Below are 16715 nucleotides of genomic sequence, written 5' to 3' on the forward strand. Positions count from 1 at the left end.
ATGGGGATAACTGTGCTGCAGACTCTGCTAACACAGTGTTCTACCTGTCCCACACTTCCAAGGGTGAGCTTCAGGGACTGTAAAGTTTGGGACAATGTCTTAGCATATGCCTAGCCATGAACTTAGGCCACTGTGACTCCTGCAATCTGATTGCTCTGTAGCCTGACTTTCATAGTGTACTGACCTATGCATTAAAGCCTTTGGCAAAAACAAAGTTGGGTGTCCGAGTACTGGCAAGGGGGAGAACAATTTGTCTCCATCTACTGGCCAGGGAAGGAGCAGTTGAAGGGAGCGTGCTGCCCCCTCATCCTGTCGAAACGCAGTCAGCTCCACCATGAAGATCGTTTGACCGAAAGGATACTGTCCTTGTAACTAGCTAAAATTCAGGCAAGTCCTTTAAGCATATACTTGAACTCTACTTCAATGCAATTTTAAGCAAGTCTTTAAAGCAAAATACTATAAAATGCCAGTTTTTTTAAAGTGAACAGATGGGGCTTTCAGCTTGACTGGACTCTTCAAAAAGAACTCTGAAAATTTCTCATTGCCTGAAGACAGCGAACAAGCTGATTGTACAGTCTTATATGGTTATATTACAAACTAAATCCAAGCTCTCACATCCAACTTAGGGGTCTTAGAGCTCCAAGGGGTGATCTGTGTAAAGAAGGACAGAAGTGGATTAATGTGAACTTTTCCCTCCCTTATTGGCCTTGCGCAAGTTGTTCTGACAGGATTAGAGTCTAAGAAGTTGGAATTGGTTGTGCTGACAGAAATGCAGGCTGGCAGCAAGGAGGAAGGGATATAAGCACCAGTGATTTATTTTCTAGGGAAAAAAGTCTTGCATCTGTACATGTAATAAAATATTTACTATGGCAGCTTTTAAAAACTTTTTTGTTGGATGTATTTATAAACATTTTTAACATCGCTTTAAAATCGACTTTAATATGTTATATTCAATACCATGATGCTACATTAAAGTTTTTGCTATAGGTTTTTTTAAAAAAGGTTGATTTTGTTCCTCATCTACCTAGCTAAGTAGAACAAAGTCTTTATTACAGCACCTACAGTGTTACAATACAGTACATGTACTGCAGCTCTTGAAAATCCCAAGGTGTGGAAGAAATTGTATCGGTTTATATGTTAATTGAATGTTAGTTGAAAGTTTCCCACAGACAGTATCGAACATTGATTCAGCTTTCACATATAACATCACAAATGACACCATGTTGTTGGTGTGACTGTGGGGAACTAGGGACATTTCTCCATTTATGGTGGGAGTGTCCACTTGTACAGAACTTTCAGTCTGAGGTGTATCAGGGAAATTCTCCTTTCTTATAAGACTCCACAGCTTTCACTTTTAAATCTATGGGATGATCAGACACAACAAGGGCATTCAAAAGAACTCATTACGTGGTTGTTGGCAGCAGCCAGAATATATTTTGTGCAAGAATGGAAGGCATTGCTAGGATTACAAATTTCCACATGTTATAAACGCGTATGGAACATTGGGATAGAGGGAAAAGATAACACATAATTTGAATGTTTCTAAGCGATTGGTAACTCCAGAATGTTTCCATGCCATGTGTTGGGACTTCATTTCTTAGACTGTTACAAAGAGCCTCTTGGACTCCATGGCTTTACCAGTGCATGAAATGTGGCATTCCTCAGCATTCGTGGCTGTTTTATATATACCGGTAATTGTGTCTCACCTTTTTGATTTTGTATTGACTGAGAAAATTTTCCTGCAGTCTCTGTCCTCCCTTGTTAGGTTGTGTTGAATGGTGTGTAAATATATGTGTCTGAGAAAAAATAAGATCCCAAAGTGGACTAAGGCCTGATTTATACAAGATGGCTGCCACCAGTGAAGCTCTTACCTATGTAATCACTCCATCATGTGTAAATGCATTCAGAAGTACTGGTTTATTTGTGTGTAACTTTAGCACCCCAGTAATTAGCTGGGCTGATTAACCTAACCTTATTTGTTCTTGCCACCAGCCGACCCACCCACCCCTTTCCTTTCCCTTCCCCATGTTCTCTGGCTTGTGCATAGAGCCTGAAGACAGCAATTTCTCTTATTTGTGGTTGAGCATAAAGGATGTAAGAAGCCTTGTTAGAATAATTTTGCTGTTGCTTACGTTCTCCAAACTGTGGTGCAAGTATGAGCTGCTGTCTAGAAGGCCAAGGGCATTTCCCCCTGGTGAACTGGATTTGCAGGTGCTTGCACAAAAAATACACTTCCCATTCATTGCACACTGCAGTGCCACCAGGCATTTTGTGGTATTGCTTTCTGTGATCTTTCTGTTGCATGTGCATTCTTCTTTGTGCATCTGGATCCTTTCCTTCTCCCTTTCATGTTGGCATCTCTTTGTGTGAGTGGCAGACAAGGAGCTTTGATCCTGCCACAGGACTATAACTTTGTTATAGTTTTTCTGCAAACTGCTTTCCTAATCTCTGGGCAATGGGAAGCTCTCGTGTCTATTCATTGGCCATGTGCTTATGCATCATGTGTGGGAGGACTGTGTAGACTGGGTTCCGTGATGTTGTCATGGTGTGTGATGTGCTGATCAGTGGCTTCCGTGTATGTGGGGGTGTCATAATTAAACATCATCATGATTAATAGTTGCAATGCAGTTGCGAGGGACTCTGTGGGAATGGTGGTTGTTGTTAAGTCAGTGTTTTCCCCCCTTTTGCTACTATTGTGGTTTTGTTCCTGTTGCTGGGCGGGTATGTGAACCTGATGCCTGTGTCAGCTCTTACATCCTGTTAGCCATCCTAACTAGGCCATAGGATAGACCTACACATCTCTTCCTTGAAATTAACCAAACTGAAAAATAATGTCCCACTGAAATGAAGCATGGTGGATTTTTATAGTCTTGTAGAAATTTAGCGCAGGAGAACAGTATCCAGCAAATTCTCAAAACAAAAAGTTGAAAACATGAACATGCCTCCCCCCCCCACATGCACACAGAAAATTATAAATACTGCAAACTGGGAGAGCCCATTTTACAACCAGCTTCCAGGACTGTGAACCACCCTGAGGTCTATGGGTATAGGGCAGTATACAAATAATAATAATAATAATAATAATTGGTGTAAAGTGATGACATGCATAAGAATTGTGAACGCACTGAGTTTCAGCATGTGTGTGTAGTCTGATAGAACTGGGTATTCTAAAGATTATAGTGTGCAGACTTCTGTCAACACTCACCTGTCCACTGGTGGTCGAAATGAGCTTGAGTATCAACTGCCATGTTGAAAAGTAGTTGGGAAAATGACCGCAAATGTCCTTTTAAAAGTTATATAATTTCATTAAGGAGAGGACAAGTGTAATTCTGGAGTACTGTATTTGCTTCTATGTATTCCCGTTAAAATTGGCCAAACCACGTGGTAGCAGAACTCGCAACATAGAGGTAGTGTAAATACAAGAATAAAATCAGTCATGGTGTTGAGCTGTGGCTTCCTTTTCCTGCTTCCAGTTCTGCTCTTGGCACCTCCAGTGAATTATGCCTTGTGCTTTTACTATAAGGCCATCTGCTCCCCTTTTGCATGCACTGCATTCTGATGAGACTGGAAAGGTGTGTTTAAAATGCTGGTTATGAAGTCTGACAAGTTCCTGATGTTAAAGAGAGCTTGTGTTCTCTTCACTGTCTAAAAGTTTGTCTAAAATACAATAGTCAGACTGGAAATGCCTGTGCATGTCTGAGACTTTGCTCAGGCATATATGTTTATAAAATACTTAATAGTAATATTGGTCTTAAAAGAGAAACACAGAAAGAAAGAAAGAAAGAAAGAAAGAAAGAAAGAAAGAAAGAAAGAGGTGAAACTGCAACAGAGACTTATCTATGAATACCCACAGTCAATCTGCATTTTGTGTGAACTTCACCTAAATTTGTGCATTGTACAATAAACCGAGACTCAGTTCAGATAAAGCTGAGGCACTGTTAATGGGCAGTTCCTTAGACTGGATGGATGAGAGGTGGTTTGCTCTTGATAGGTTATACTCCCTCTGAAGGAGCTGGGGCCAATTCTGGAACCACTGTTGTAGCTTGAGGCCTCGGTGGCGCAGAGTGCCTACCATCAGCTTCGACTGGTGGCCCAGCTTTGCCCTTATCTACACAGGGATTGCCTAATGTCTGTTGTCTGTGCTCTGGTAACTTCTTGGTTAGATTACTGTAATGCAGTTCAGGAACTTTAGCTTGTGCAGAATTCAGTGGCCAGGATGCTCACTGGGGCAAGATGATTTGAACATAGAACACCAATTCTGGCTTGACTGCAGTAGCTGCCAGTTAGTTTCCGGACCCAGTTCAAAGTGCTGGTTTTGATCTATGTAGCCTTAAACGGCTCGGGATCTCAATACCTCAAGGATTGCCTTTCCCCATATGAACCTACCCAGACCCTTCAATCATCACCTGAGGCACTTGTTCATGTGCTTCCTCCACAAGAGGTCTGGAGGGTGGCAACATGAGAGAGGACCTTTTCTGCAGTGGCTCCCCACATGGGGTAGGCTCTCCCCAGGGAGGCTCGCCTGTTGTCAGGCAAAAGCATTCCTCTTTCAGGCCCTTTGGCTAATTAAAGAAAGCCTTTTAAACTGGGGGGGGGGGTATTTTATTTATTTGTTGTTATGGTATGCATTTTTGTGTTCTTATGCTTCCAGCTCTTTAAAGGATTAAACATCTATGAACATAGTGGGTATTTTTTCCCCCTAAGTAAAGATGTGTAGGATTTTGTGAACATTTTAAAATGGGTTCTTAGGGTAGTGGTTTTGTTTACTTTTATCCAGTGCTATGTTAGCTTTCAAAGGTATCTGGAGTAAAAATTGGTTGCTTAGCAACCTGCTTCAGTTACAAGTGTTGGTGAAAGGGTCACTGATTAGCTGCATCTGACTACGTGGGCTCTGGACCACAAGAGCTTATGCTACAATAAATTTGTAAGTTGCCATAAAACTCTTCATTGGCCAGTGTACACCATCAATATAAATGCAGGACATTCTATGTTCCAATAACCAAAATATCTGAAAATTTTGGTGACTGAATTTATGGCAGTTGTACATAAACATACAATACACTTTATTTTATTTTTTATCTGTATGCTTGTTTATGAGTATCTGAAACAGAATTATGTTCGTTTCTGTAGATCTGGTCTTCTTTGAAACTCTTAATCATTCACTTAGTTGTGAATTAAATTACCAATTGTTCTATGCACAGTGAAAGGTCAGAATTGATGGGACCTGGATCCCAGCCTTTGGAGGCCCACAGGTCTCCCATCCTTGCCATTTTGGATATGAAAACTTGAACAGACTGTTGTATGTTCCCCCTGCAACCACCTCTTCCTAACAAACTTGGATACAACCTGAAACTGCAAAACATCTAGCAGAGCCTTATTTGAATGACTGCTAACTTTTCCCATACTCCATTTTCAGACTGGGACCTAAATCCAGATTCCATTCATGGCTCCAACTTCAGCCAGTTCATCTCTCCATCTCCTACCCTACACCCCCAAGTTTTGTTTACCACCCAGCCTGATGAACTCAAAAACCTGCACAATAGTTTATAATATTTGCTTGGCCTAAATTGTCCTGGTGCCCTGATGTGGATTTTGAATTTTTTCTTATGAGTCAACATTGCTATCTGTGCTTTTTTGCAATTTGAAGAAAAAAATAGTTGAAAATGTGGGATGCTGCTCTAAGACTAAAGGGTTTAAGATTCTCTTGGGTGGGCAAGAGGCAAGAGCAGGGGTAGGCAACCTAAGGCCGGGGGCCGGTTGTGGCCCCAATCATCCTCTCAATCCGGCCCGCAGACGGTCCAGGAATCAGTGTGTTTTTACATAAGTAGAATGTGTCCTTTTATTAATCCAGAAGCATGTCAATGGCATTGCAGCACTGTCTATGAAAACCACTTGGCCTTTTAACAAAATAATCTAGCTACAAATATTAATTGGTGGTACACAAATATTAATTGGCGCTTGGAAGGAAGAGAAGAATGTCTTGCATAGAATGATGATGCTAACGAAATGGACTCTGAATTCCTCTGCAACATTCCTCTGTTTTATTTCTTCAAGGTAGGGATCTTATTTTATATGTAGCATATGGCTTAAGTGAAAGTGAAGGCAAAAATTGATTCCAAGACTTTGATTCCAAGTCAAATTTCATTCATATATGTAATTTTGCAATTTGACAGTGTGATATACACAAGATTGATGATGCTTTCAGTTCATGGCAAGGGGTGGGATAGCATAAAGCTCTGCAATAAGAATGTACTGTGGTAATCTCTTCAAACCTGATATGCCATAAAAATATAGAATAGCCAGCTCTGTAGCAAGTGATAGATGCCCCCAAAAGACAAGGGAAAACATCAATATACCACAAATTCATAACTATCAGAAACATTCTGCACTAAGTTATCTTATAAATGCAGACCCACTTGTTAATATCTCAGGTGTGTAATGCTAAGTAAATCTTGACATAAACCCAGGATGTTTGACTTTTGTACTTTGTTAACACAGAATACCCTGTTCTGTTGCACTAACACCTGTGATTATCTCTGCTAGTTAATTTTACATTGCTTTATCTTCCCTCTTACTGTGAGCAGTTGGAGATCTCTCTGAAGGTTATTTGCTGTGAATTCATGGCTTTTCTTGCCCTTACTACAGGAAGCTTATGACGTCTGAATTCTGAAGTGCTTTGCACTGTATGTTTTGTTGTGCTGCTGCCTTCTCTTCTGATTGGCTTCAGGGAGTTGGAAGATAGCACTGTGACATGTTACTCGATAAAGTACATGGTCGCTGCTTTACAGCTTTTGAATTGCAGTGCTCCTGTATACCTTGCTTTTGTATTTTCAAGGTGGAATTAGGCACATGAGCAAGCCTTTTATAATGGGTGTTTCCACCTATTGAGAAGCGATGTAAATGCTCCAGAATGTTGAGCACTCTAGAGCAGGAACAGCCTAACCTCCCCTTTTATCCATTTTTGAGATCACCTTGAACTACTAATAGTTGGGAAGTTGAAGCCTTACCTCCCAGTTGACTTGATGATGGAAATCTTTATTGCCTTGCTCTAATCTTTGGGATTATGCAGGTTCTGCTACAGAATAACGTTACTGACACTAGCAAGATGTATTCTTAGAGAAGGAATTGTCAGCTGATGTGTCACTGGGCTCACATGGGGTGCTGCTCAGCCTTCTCCACTGACAGCTTCCTCCCTCCCTTACTTTGGGCTTCTTAAAACAACTTGTAGAGAAGGAAAACTAGGAACAAGCCGTGCAGGTGAGAGCAAGAACCCCCCTATGACTGACATGGCTTGATCTTGCTTGGTCTTCCCAAGCAGGTGGGAGGGAGACTGCACAAACTGGACTACATCCACTGTTGAAGTACTATATTTTCTCCCCCCCCCCCCCCCCCGTTTTAGGTGAGAGTGGGAAAGGAGATAAAGGACTAGCACACTGGTTTGCCAGCAGGTTGCTGCAGGGAATAAAAATAAAAAATAAAAATATTTATTTATTTATGTATGTATGTATGTATGTATGTATTTATTTATTTATTTCTACCTACCCCGCCCATCTGGCTGGGTTTCCCCAGCCAATCTAGGTGGCTTCCAACAAAATATTAAAATACAATAGTGTGTCAAACTTGAAAAGCTTCCCTAAACAGGGCTGCCTTCAGATGTCTTCTAAAAGTCTGGTAGTTGTTGTTCTCTTTGACATCTGGTGGGAGGGCGTTCTACAGGGTGGGTACCACTACCAAGAAGGCCCTCTGCCTGGTTCTCTGTAACCCGGGCAAAGGTTCATGGGCTGTGTCACCCTCCTTTCATGCATGGAATAGCAGTAGATACAAAGACCGAAACACAGACATATTGTCTGGCTTGCCACATACAGGCTCTGCTGTATTGGTTCAGAGAGGTAGTGACTTTGCCTGTCTTCACGGATAGCTCCTAAGCTACTTGCTTTGGCAAGAAGATATATAGCAAAGTACACCTTTGTCCTTCTCCCACTCTAAATTGGAGACTCAGACTGTCAAAGACTGTTTAGAAGAGGTTTGGGGAGGGGTGCTGGTTTGGTAGGGAAGATGTAGAGCAGCTGTGCTGGCCGAGGCAGATGGGGGATGTAGTTAAAAACATCCAGGGAGCACAAGGTTGGGGGAAGCTGATGTAGAGGCATATGATACGCAAGTCATGAAAAACTGCTTTAGAAAATAGAAAGACGCAAAGCCACGTGATGCAGCTTTTGTTTTGTTGCTTTACTGAGGATAAATCTTTGCATCAAAATGTTGGAAGTACCTTTTTCTATTGACAATTCCTTCCCCCACTCTAAAAAAGTGTGCAGTCTGTCATGAGAAAAGCATCTTCCCTGCAGTTTCCATGGTAAGCACTCCCCCATAATTGAGTCACAGACGCAGGAGGTTATATAAAAGACGCCAATTTCTGGATCTTACCTAGTGAGGCTGCATTTGTCAGCAGCATACGTAATTTGAGCATCCTTACAACAAACATCACTGGTGGAATCAAAATACCTACAAGCTGTTAAAGACATCATGTTAGTTGTGTACCTTTCTTAGCATCTCTATTCCTTTTAGTATTCTACTTGCTATTAGGCTCACCATTTTATTAAGGTTAATAAACCGACTTTATAGAACAAGGAAGTTGCAGGGGTCAAAGCTGTGGTATGCTGTAGATCTGCGTGAAAGAAAATAACAGGATTTGTTGGGAGTTTATATTGGAGGAGTATATATAGAGCAAAGCATATTCTACCCCTGTATTATAGAGCAGAGAATTCCCTTTCGACTGTCTGGTGAAGAACTCGGGTACCTTGACATGCCAGCAGAGCAGATACTAATAAAAGATATTTCCTTGCCTATTTCCCAATTTGTCACTTGCCTGGAGGTGAGTAGCAGAAGTTCTGCAGGGAAGTAGCTGGGTGAAAAATTGGCTGCCTGCCTGTCTCCTCTTTCTCTCTCCCCGTTCCCCAGTGACTTGTACAACCTGTGGCCCATCAAGCTGAGCAAATCATAACAGCTACACTTGTGGTCTGTCAGGTTGTGACAATTCATATGTTTTTGCAGTCCCAGGCAAGCAGTAAAACCAGGACACATAAGTATTTTATGGGTCATCATCTGCAAGATCTGCACAGTTTGCGTCCTACCAAACTTAGCATAGCTTCTCCCTCTGTGCAATTCCATACTGCTGTGCTACATAGAGAAAATTACCTATTGTTCTGAGGCCACTGTAAATAAAACAGACTTTTTAAAAAATGGAGTCTGTTGATATTTGCTTTTTCATTATCTCCCTTTCCCCCTCTCTTTCCTCATCACCCAAACCATTTTGACTAAAGATAGTTCTTGAAAGACTGTTTGCTCCTTTTAGGTTTATGCAAGAAAATTAAAAGTATGAGAACAGTTTACAAGTTTCAGCAAGTCTTGGTGTTGTACAATATTGGCTTATGAAAGGGAAAAGGCGGAGAAGGCTCCTCCACGAAGATCAGATATCTGGTGATTACGGTAGATATTTGTCAGTTGAGCAAATAGCCCAGATACCTTGTCACCAAATATATCTGGTAGTACAGTAGTAGGATACTTCCTGGATTCTGTTTTTTTTAAAAAAATGTTTTTCAGAACACTTTTCTTATTTATCTGTCTGAAGCTTAACATTAGTGACCGTTTTATATTCATGAGGGGAGAGTTACTTACAGTATAGCCATCTACCAATTTAAGCTAAGTTTGGTAGTCTGCCAAAATTTATCTTTGGACAAGATCATGCCTCTTTCATCTGACATTACTAAGCTTTGGAGGCCACTTGAAGTGCAGCAAGAATTCATGTTTTCTGATCGTTCCTGACGCCAAGAGCAACTGCAGCAATGAGTAGTATCCAAGCTTTCTAAGGTTTGAAGAAGCAATGAAGCTCTGCTCTATGGTTGTGCTGAGTTTGAGTTGCTTTGAAATCTGCTTTAAAAGCACCTTTGGATGGTTTGAAGATGTACCTTGAGAAAAAGTCCCATTGGAAAAATTCATTGGATGCGTTTTGATCAAAGCTTGGATGCCATGTTTCAGATTTTCCTTCAAGTCAGATCGGCCGGTGATCCTGGTTTTTTGTGTTTGTTTGTGCATGTGTTTTTTCCTGTCCCTGCAATGTTTGTTAGTTATACTCTGCCTTTGCAGTGGGAGGCAGTAATGCTTCTGAGTCCTGGTTGCTGGAAGCTGCAGGAGTGGGGAGTGCCCTTGTGCTCATGTCCTACTTGTAAGCTTCTCGTGGGCATCTGATTGGCCACTGTGAGAACAGGATGCTGGACCAGATGAGCCACTGGCTTGATCCGGCAGAGCTGTTCTTATGTGGTTTGAATAATCAGGAGCTGCTTGCTGTACAGACTTTCCAGCTGTCTCTCTACTCAAGGAACTATTTGTGTAAGCAGATCTCTCTCTCTCTGTGTGTGTGTGTGTTTGTGTGCATGTGTGGGAGCTGATGGATGGGTGGCCCTGTTTTGCAGCAGGGAGGTGGTATGCCTGGCATTTTAATCTCTTAGTCTGTATTTTGAACTGTCAGGATCAATGCAACTGAGGTTCTTGTAAGTAAATAGCACTTCAGCTGAGCCAAATGCTTTATTTGGACATATTTATTATGTATTTATTTCAACTATTCATACGTCGCTTAACACTGTAGTCTTTAAGTGGTGTACAATAAAGTTTCAAAGGATATAATAAAATAGGCTAAAATTAACTGTAAAATCAGAAAAATTTGTAATTACAATTTCTGCTGGATGAAAAAGCTATTCACCTAGTGCTGGAAATTCAACAGGGAGGGAACCTGTCTATCTCAGCTGGGTGGGAATTCCCTGGAATGGGGCCCACAATACTGAGCAACATAGCTCCTGCTTGATACAAGCTATGTCTTTTTGCCCTGGGGACCACTATCAGTAACTGTTCCATAGACCTTGGTGATTGGTATATAAGGAATCAGGTGGTCCTTAATGCATTCTAGACCCAAGTTGTTAAGGGCATTGTAAATTAATACAAGAAGCTGGAACTTGGCCCAGTAGCATATGGGCAGCGAATGCAAGCTCTTAAGCAACAGAGTAACATGCTGGTGGTAGTCTGTCCCTGCCAACAGTCTAGCAGCAGCCTTTGACACCAGCTGGAACTTCCAGACTAGACCCAAGGGTAGCCCCACATATAGCACATTTTAGCAATCCATTCTTGAGGTTCTCATTGCAAGAATTGCCATGGCCAGACTATAATGGGGTGTAGGGGTAAACAAATTTTACCAGGAGTGACCAATTTGTGACCCAGTATCAACGTTCAACCAACCAAATATTTTTGTGCAGCCGCCAGGTTAGGGGAAGGCTTTGGACGGGCAAAACAACCTGATTCTTTGGTCGGCGGATGCCAGCTGGCTCTTTTAATGGGTGAATGCTTATGCCACCTGGGTGCTGTGAAATTGAAAGGAGAAGGCTCCCTGAGCCTTGTTTTCTTCCGTGCAGGTGCAATAATGTAATGGCTGGTTTCCTTAACACCAGCTGCTTCATAATTGGCTAGCATGTGGCAATTCCTTATACGTCATATCTGTTGCTGATTCAGCTCCAGTGCCTGGGGTAGGACAGGTGGAATGTATTCTGTCTTGCCCCACAAGCAACTTAAAGCCTGTCCTGAATTGGATAATACAGTTCTTGACATCCAGATACGTAAGTGCAGTGTGAAGTTGCCGTTCTTCTTAGGAGTGCTTAATCGATCTAGAGCCAGTGTGGTGTAGTGGTAAAGAGCGGTAGTCTCGTAATCTGGGGAACTGGGTTCGCGTCTCCGCTCCTCTACATGCAGCTGCTGGGTGACCTTGGGCCAGTTACACTTTTTTGAAGTCTTTCAGCCCCACTCACCTCACAGAGTGTTTGTTGTGGGGGAGGAAGGGAAAGGAGAATGTTAGCCGCTTTCTTCTTCTTCTTCTTCTTCTTCTTCTTCTTCTTCTTCTTCTTCTTCTTCGGCTTGTATATCGATATCTATTTGCCGCTAGGTAACCCTATGCAAAAAGAGGAGGAGGAAAAAACAGGCAGCAACATGCAGGATCTTTAGAACAAGCTCTTATTTTCTTTGGAGCTATGACTTTTTCTTTTCTGAAAGTATTGTCAGATTGATAGCATGTGGGTCCTCTGCTCTCCAGGGAGAGCTTCCGAGTTGCTACAAGTGAGTGGACTTTTCAAGCCCTGCTGACTAAGAAGTTGTTAATAAAAGCTGCCAGTAAGAAATTCCATATTGCAGCAATTAATCACTCATTCCTTATTTTTCCATGTGCAGTTGAACAAGTGACCCTTGTGAGAAAGTGAAGGTTCTTACCTCTCTTCTTGAGCAACTACAGTACTAGGAAGGCATTGTAGCCAGTATTTGTGGAGTAAATGGTTTGGTAGATTGTTTTCGGTTCTACTCCACATGCACTTGTCCTCTTATAGAGAATAAACGATCCCTTCTATAAATATAAAACTGTATGCTAAAAATTCATTTGGGGGAGGGTAAATGTACCCCCTTCCCCAGTATAGATGTTTATCTCTTAATCTAGGTCATATCAGCACAGAAGTCTCTATGCTGTTAGGCAACCGTTCAGCGGTTTTCTGTAAAATTTCCTAATGAACTCTCATTGAGCCCTAACATAAAAGCAGTTGTCTTTGACTCTCTGGCTTCTCTATGCAGGAGTTTAAGGGGCTCCAACTACCCAGGGAACAGACATTTATAGAGGCTTCTGTTCTTCCCTTGTAGCATTTACACCCCATTTGTACAGTTTTGTCACCTGCAATCTGTACAAATTGATGTGAATCTGAACAATCTAAGATTTTTTGTTTTATAGTTGGCTAGATATTAATTTTTTAAGTCTTACTTTCTGATGTGTAGAGTCATAACAGGTTTCCTTGGAAAATTTCTGGAAGGTGAATGAAGAGACAGGCTAATTTATGGGCTGGGTTATGGAATATGAAATGCGTAATGCATGGCCGATGTACTGCAGTCATAAAATCATTAGGGCCCTGAGCAAGGCATGGGTCAGTATCCACAATGGATCATTTTGTAGGGTTTCATTAATGCTTTGCAAAGGTAGGTTTGCTTCTCAGTCAGTCTTTGAATTTTGTTTAATGTAGGTCATAATCATTTGCATAATATTTTACAAATACCCCAACATATCTTCCAGCTTTTTACAGGGGAAAATGGGTAGATACCTTCTGCTCACTAATAATGTAGTGAACGTGCCAAATAGAAAAGCCATTTTCATTGCGTGGTATTTGTACCTACCCTCCAATTTTTAAAAAGCAATAAAAATGCAGTAATAAATAACTCCATCATTTTGTTCGAAAAGAAAAAAGTTTGTTAGTACAGAAAAACAAAAACACACACCAGAGAGTACTATAATAAATGAAATTTATTTGTTGTGCTGGTGAAAAATAAACCTATACGAATGTTTTAACAACTTGGTTCACTTACCTACTTCCTTCCATATTTCTTATCATGTGATGCTTTATACATTGGAATCAAATTCTATTGTTTTGTAGATGGCTTGTGTGTTGCTACCACTGATCTAACTTTTTGAAGTGTGATCTCTGTTAACTTTCCCAATAGAATAACCATAGTGTTTAATTATAGTTTGTGTTTTGCAATCGATCTTTTCAATCTAGGCATTTCTTACAGTCCTACAAGTCCACCAGAGATGTTTAAATCTTGCTTGGTCCCGGCCACCCCTCCAAAGAATTTTTGAGATGTTCCTATTATAGTACATAAAAGAAAGTACACTTTTGCAATTGATGCCACATGTGCATACTTTATTTTACAGTGGTACCTTGGTTGTCAAACTTAATCTGTTCAGGGAGTCCAGAGTCGACTCCCAGAACCATTCGAGTGCTTCCTGCACTCAATCGGAAGCCACACCAGCCGCGTCATACATTTGGCTTCCAAAGAACGTTTGAAAACTAGAACACTTACTTCTGAGTTTTTGGCATTCGGGAGCCAAAATGTATGTGTGCAAAGGTGTTTGACAACCAAGGTATGACTGTGTATTTATTTATTTAATATTAAATCTACTACCCTTCATCCAAGGACCACAGGACTGTTTACAATATAAAAATACAAAATGCGTAACATAACAAAATAATAACCTTTGAGGAACATTCCAAAAAAGGTGGCATACACTTCAATTGTGTCTATTTACCAGGACTGTATCTGTTTTCTCATACTGGCTCTTCATAGAGCAAATCACTCCTAAGTTTGCCTTTTGAAGATACCAGGTTCAAATTTTGTTAGTGTTGTCGTTGCTTGTGTTCCATCTGATCATTATCTCACAAGTAAAATTAGTAGTTCCTAAAATAGCCTTTTTGGAACATTACACTTAATACATGTCTATGTAGTTGTGGCATCTAGCGCTTAAGCAAGTTTGGCACAATAACATTGACTAGCTTTTCTCCATTAAGTCCCATCAATTTTTTGTGAAACAGTTGAGAATATGCTTGTATCTGTCCTAAAGAAGTAAAGTCGGCCTTGTTGCAGATGCCACGTTTTTGAGAGAACCAACTAGAAAAATTGTTTGTATGCATTATATAGGGGAGGGCAGTGCTTTTTCCCCCTAAAACAATGTTTAGGGGTACACTCATTTTCCTGCTCATATTGAAATACTGCCCCTCAATGAGGTCAAACTTAGATTCACAAGATGTTTAGGGGTACACGTACCCCTGCACCCCGCCCCCCCCAGAAAAAAGCACTGGGGGAGGGTCATATCACCTAGAGCACATGAGTTGTTGTTTTCTTTTCTTTTGAAATTATTCCCAAGGAACAAGATGTCTTATGTGTCTTTTTTCTTGGATTGGATACTGTTTTGATGATTTAATTACTGTGTGACCAGAACTTATTAAATATGCAGGTTGGCACATGCTGTGCATTGATGGCTTTTGTGTAATTTTGTTTTCCAGGGTTAAAGCTGTGAAGTGAAGAAATGATTCCTGCATTTCCTATTTCCCAGGCTTGTACGTATAATACTTCCCCATTCTCATTGTTTACATAGATCCAGGATAAATGAAAGCTCTTTTAAAGTTTAAGGTGCTTGTTAAGACTGGATAATTCTTTGTCTGCGTCCACAGATGCATTCCATTGGGTGATCTTGCCAATGAAGTGTGGGATTAAGAATAAAAACACTGTAGTGAGATAAATGAATATTTTAGCAGTATACACATATGAGTCATGAGAACTTTAGAAAGGATTAACTACCTAAGGAGCAAATATTAAAATGAGAAATGGTGGTCCTGTTAGCTCTGGAGAAAAGAAAGGGAATTTGGGGTGGATCTAGATTAATTGTACATTAGGTTTTAGTAACCGATTGCCCAAAATAGTCTAAGAGCTCCTAATGTGACATACTCTTCTTTTCATGAATTTCTTTAGTGGTGCTCAGTCTTGACTGAAAATAACACGCTTAGGTTGTTAGAGAAGAGAGAAGATCCATAATCAGGAGCTTGCAAAAAAAGAAAAAAAGAGTATTTTTTGGAATTTCCCCCTAAAATAAAATGCACATTTTCAGTTCCAGGGTGATGTTTTCCCACAGACATGATTCAAGAGTCACCCATTGAATGAACCATTCTTTTAAACTTGGGACCCTAACATGTTCTAGCTACTTGTCATGTGCTTCCCATATCCCTCTGATGTGTTTGTAGTGGGGCCCCCTGTGTAAGGGTGATAGGGCATTCACCATTTGTTTCCTTTTCTCTCTCCTGCAATAACCTTCATCTTTCTGCAGGCCAGGGATGCCCATGAGTTCCTCAGTCCTTCCTTTATCAGGAAATCTCCTGTCCCATGCCTTTCATCCCAAAGAAAGGTAGAGTTGGCTTCTGTATAGCTATAACAGATGGCCTTACAACTTGCATGTCCTGACTGGTATTTCTGGGCAGGGGCCTCCCAAGTTCCTGTAGGTCTTTACCTGCTGGACCACATTCACCAGCAGAGTTGTGACCTCTTCTCCTTGATCTGTCTTAACTGCCCTCTTAGCACTGTCTTAGAGCATACATATGCATGTGGGGCTCGTAAGACCTTGTAAGGGCAATAAATGTGCAAGGTCTGGTATTGTATTGAGTAAAAGAAGCACTGAGTACTTTGATGGCTGGATTCTGTGTATTTTATTAAACCCCGGTATCTCTAGTAATAGGTCTCCTAACCCCCTGTGTTCAAATAAAGATTAGCGACTAGTTGATCAGAAGGTAGAAGCATTACTGCACATATAACTTGAAAATTAAGATAACAATTGGATTAGTTCAGTTATTGTCTCCACCTCACCTTAACAGTGAGGGCTCACTCCAACATTTGAGCTGATAAGCAGGTTTAAACACTTACAATAAACTTGAGAGCATTGAGAGAAAAGAACACTTCCGAATGACAAGCAGTCCAAGTAATGTGATAATAAATACAGTATCCTTTTCTAGTGCCATATATATATATATATATATATATATATATATATATATATATACACACACACACACACACACACACACACACACCGTATTTTTTGCACCATAACATTCACTTTTTTCCTCCTAAAAAGTAAGGGGAAATGTCTGTGCGTGTTATGGAGGGAATGCCTACGGGTGGCATGCCTACGGATTTTCCTCCTCTAAAAACTACGTGCGTGTTATGGTCGGGTGCGTGTTATAGAGCGAAAAATACGGTGTGTGTGTGTGTGTGTGTGTGTGTGTGTATATATATATATATATATATATATATATATATATATA

The 16715-nt window shown here is 40.8% G+C and overlaps 1 protein-coding gene across 7 annotated transcripts in view; it reads left to right on the forward strand.

The window, feature by feature from the left end:
* The window catches only part of TIAM1 (TIAM Rac1 associated GEF 1), a 188274-nt gene that overhangs the window by 30480 nt on the left and 141079 nt on the right, over positions 1-16715 (forward strand). For all 7 annotated transcript variants that reach the window (XM_083500321.1, XM_083500329.1, XM_083500326.1 and 4 more), the window contains exon 2: positions 14907-14960. The gene's annotated coding sequence lies outside the window, so the exon portion shown is untranslated. The remainder of the gene's footprint in view (positions 1-14906; positions 14961-16715) is intronic.

Source organism: Podarcis liolepis (genome assembly GCF_965112155.1).
Source record: "Podarcis liolepis genome assembly, chromosome: 4".
NCBI classification, from domain to species: Eukaryota; Metazoa; Chordata; class Lepidosauria; order Squamata; family Lacertidae; genus Podarcis; species Podarcis liolepis.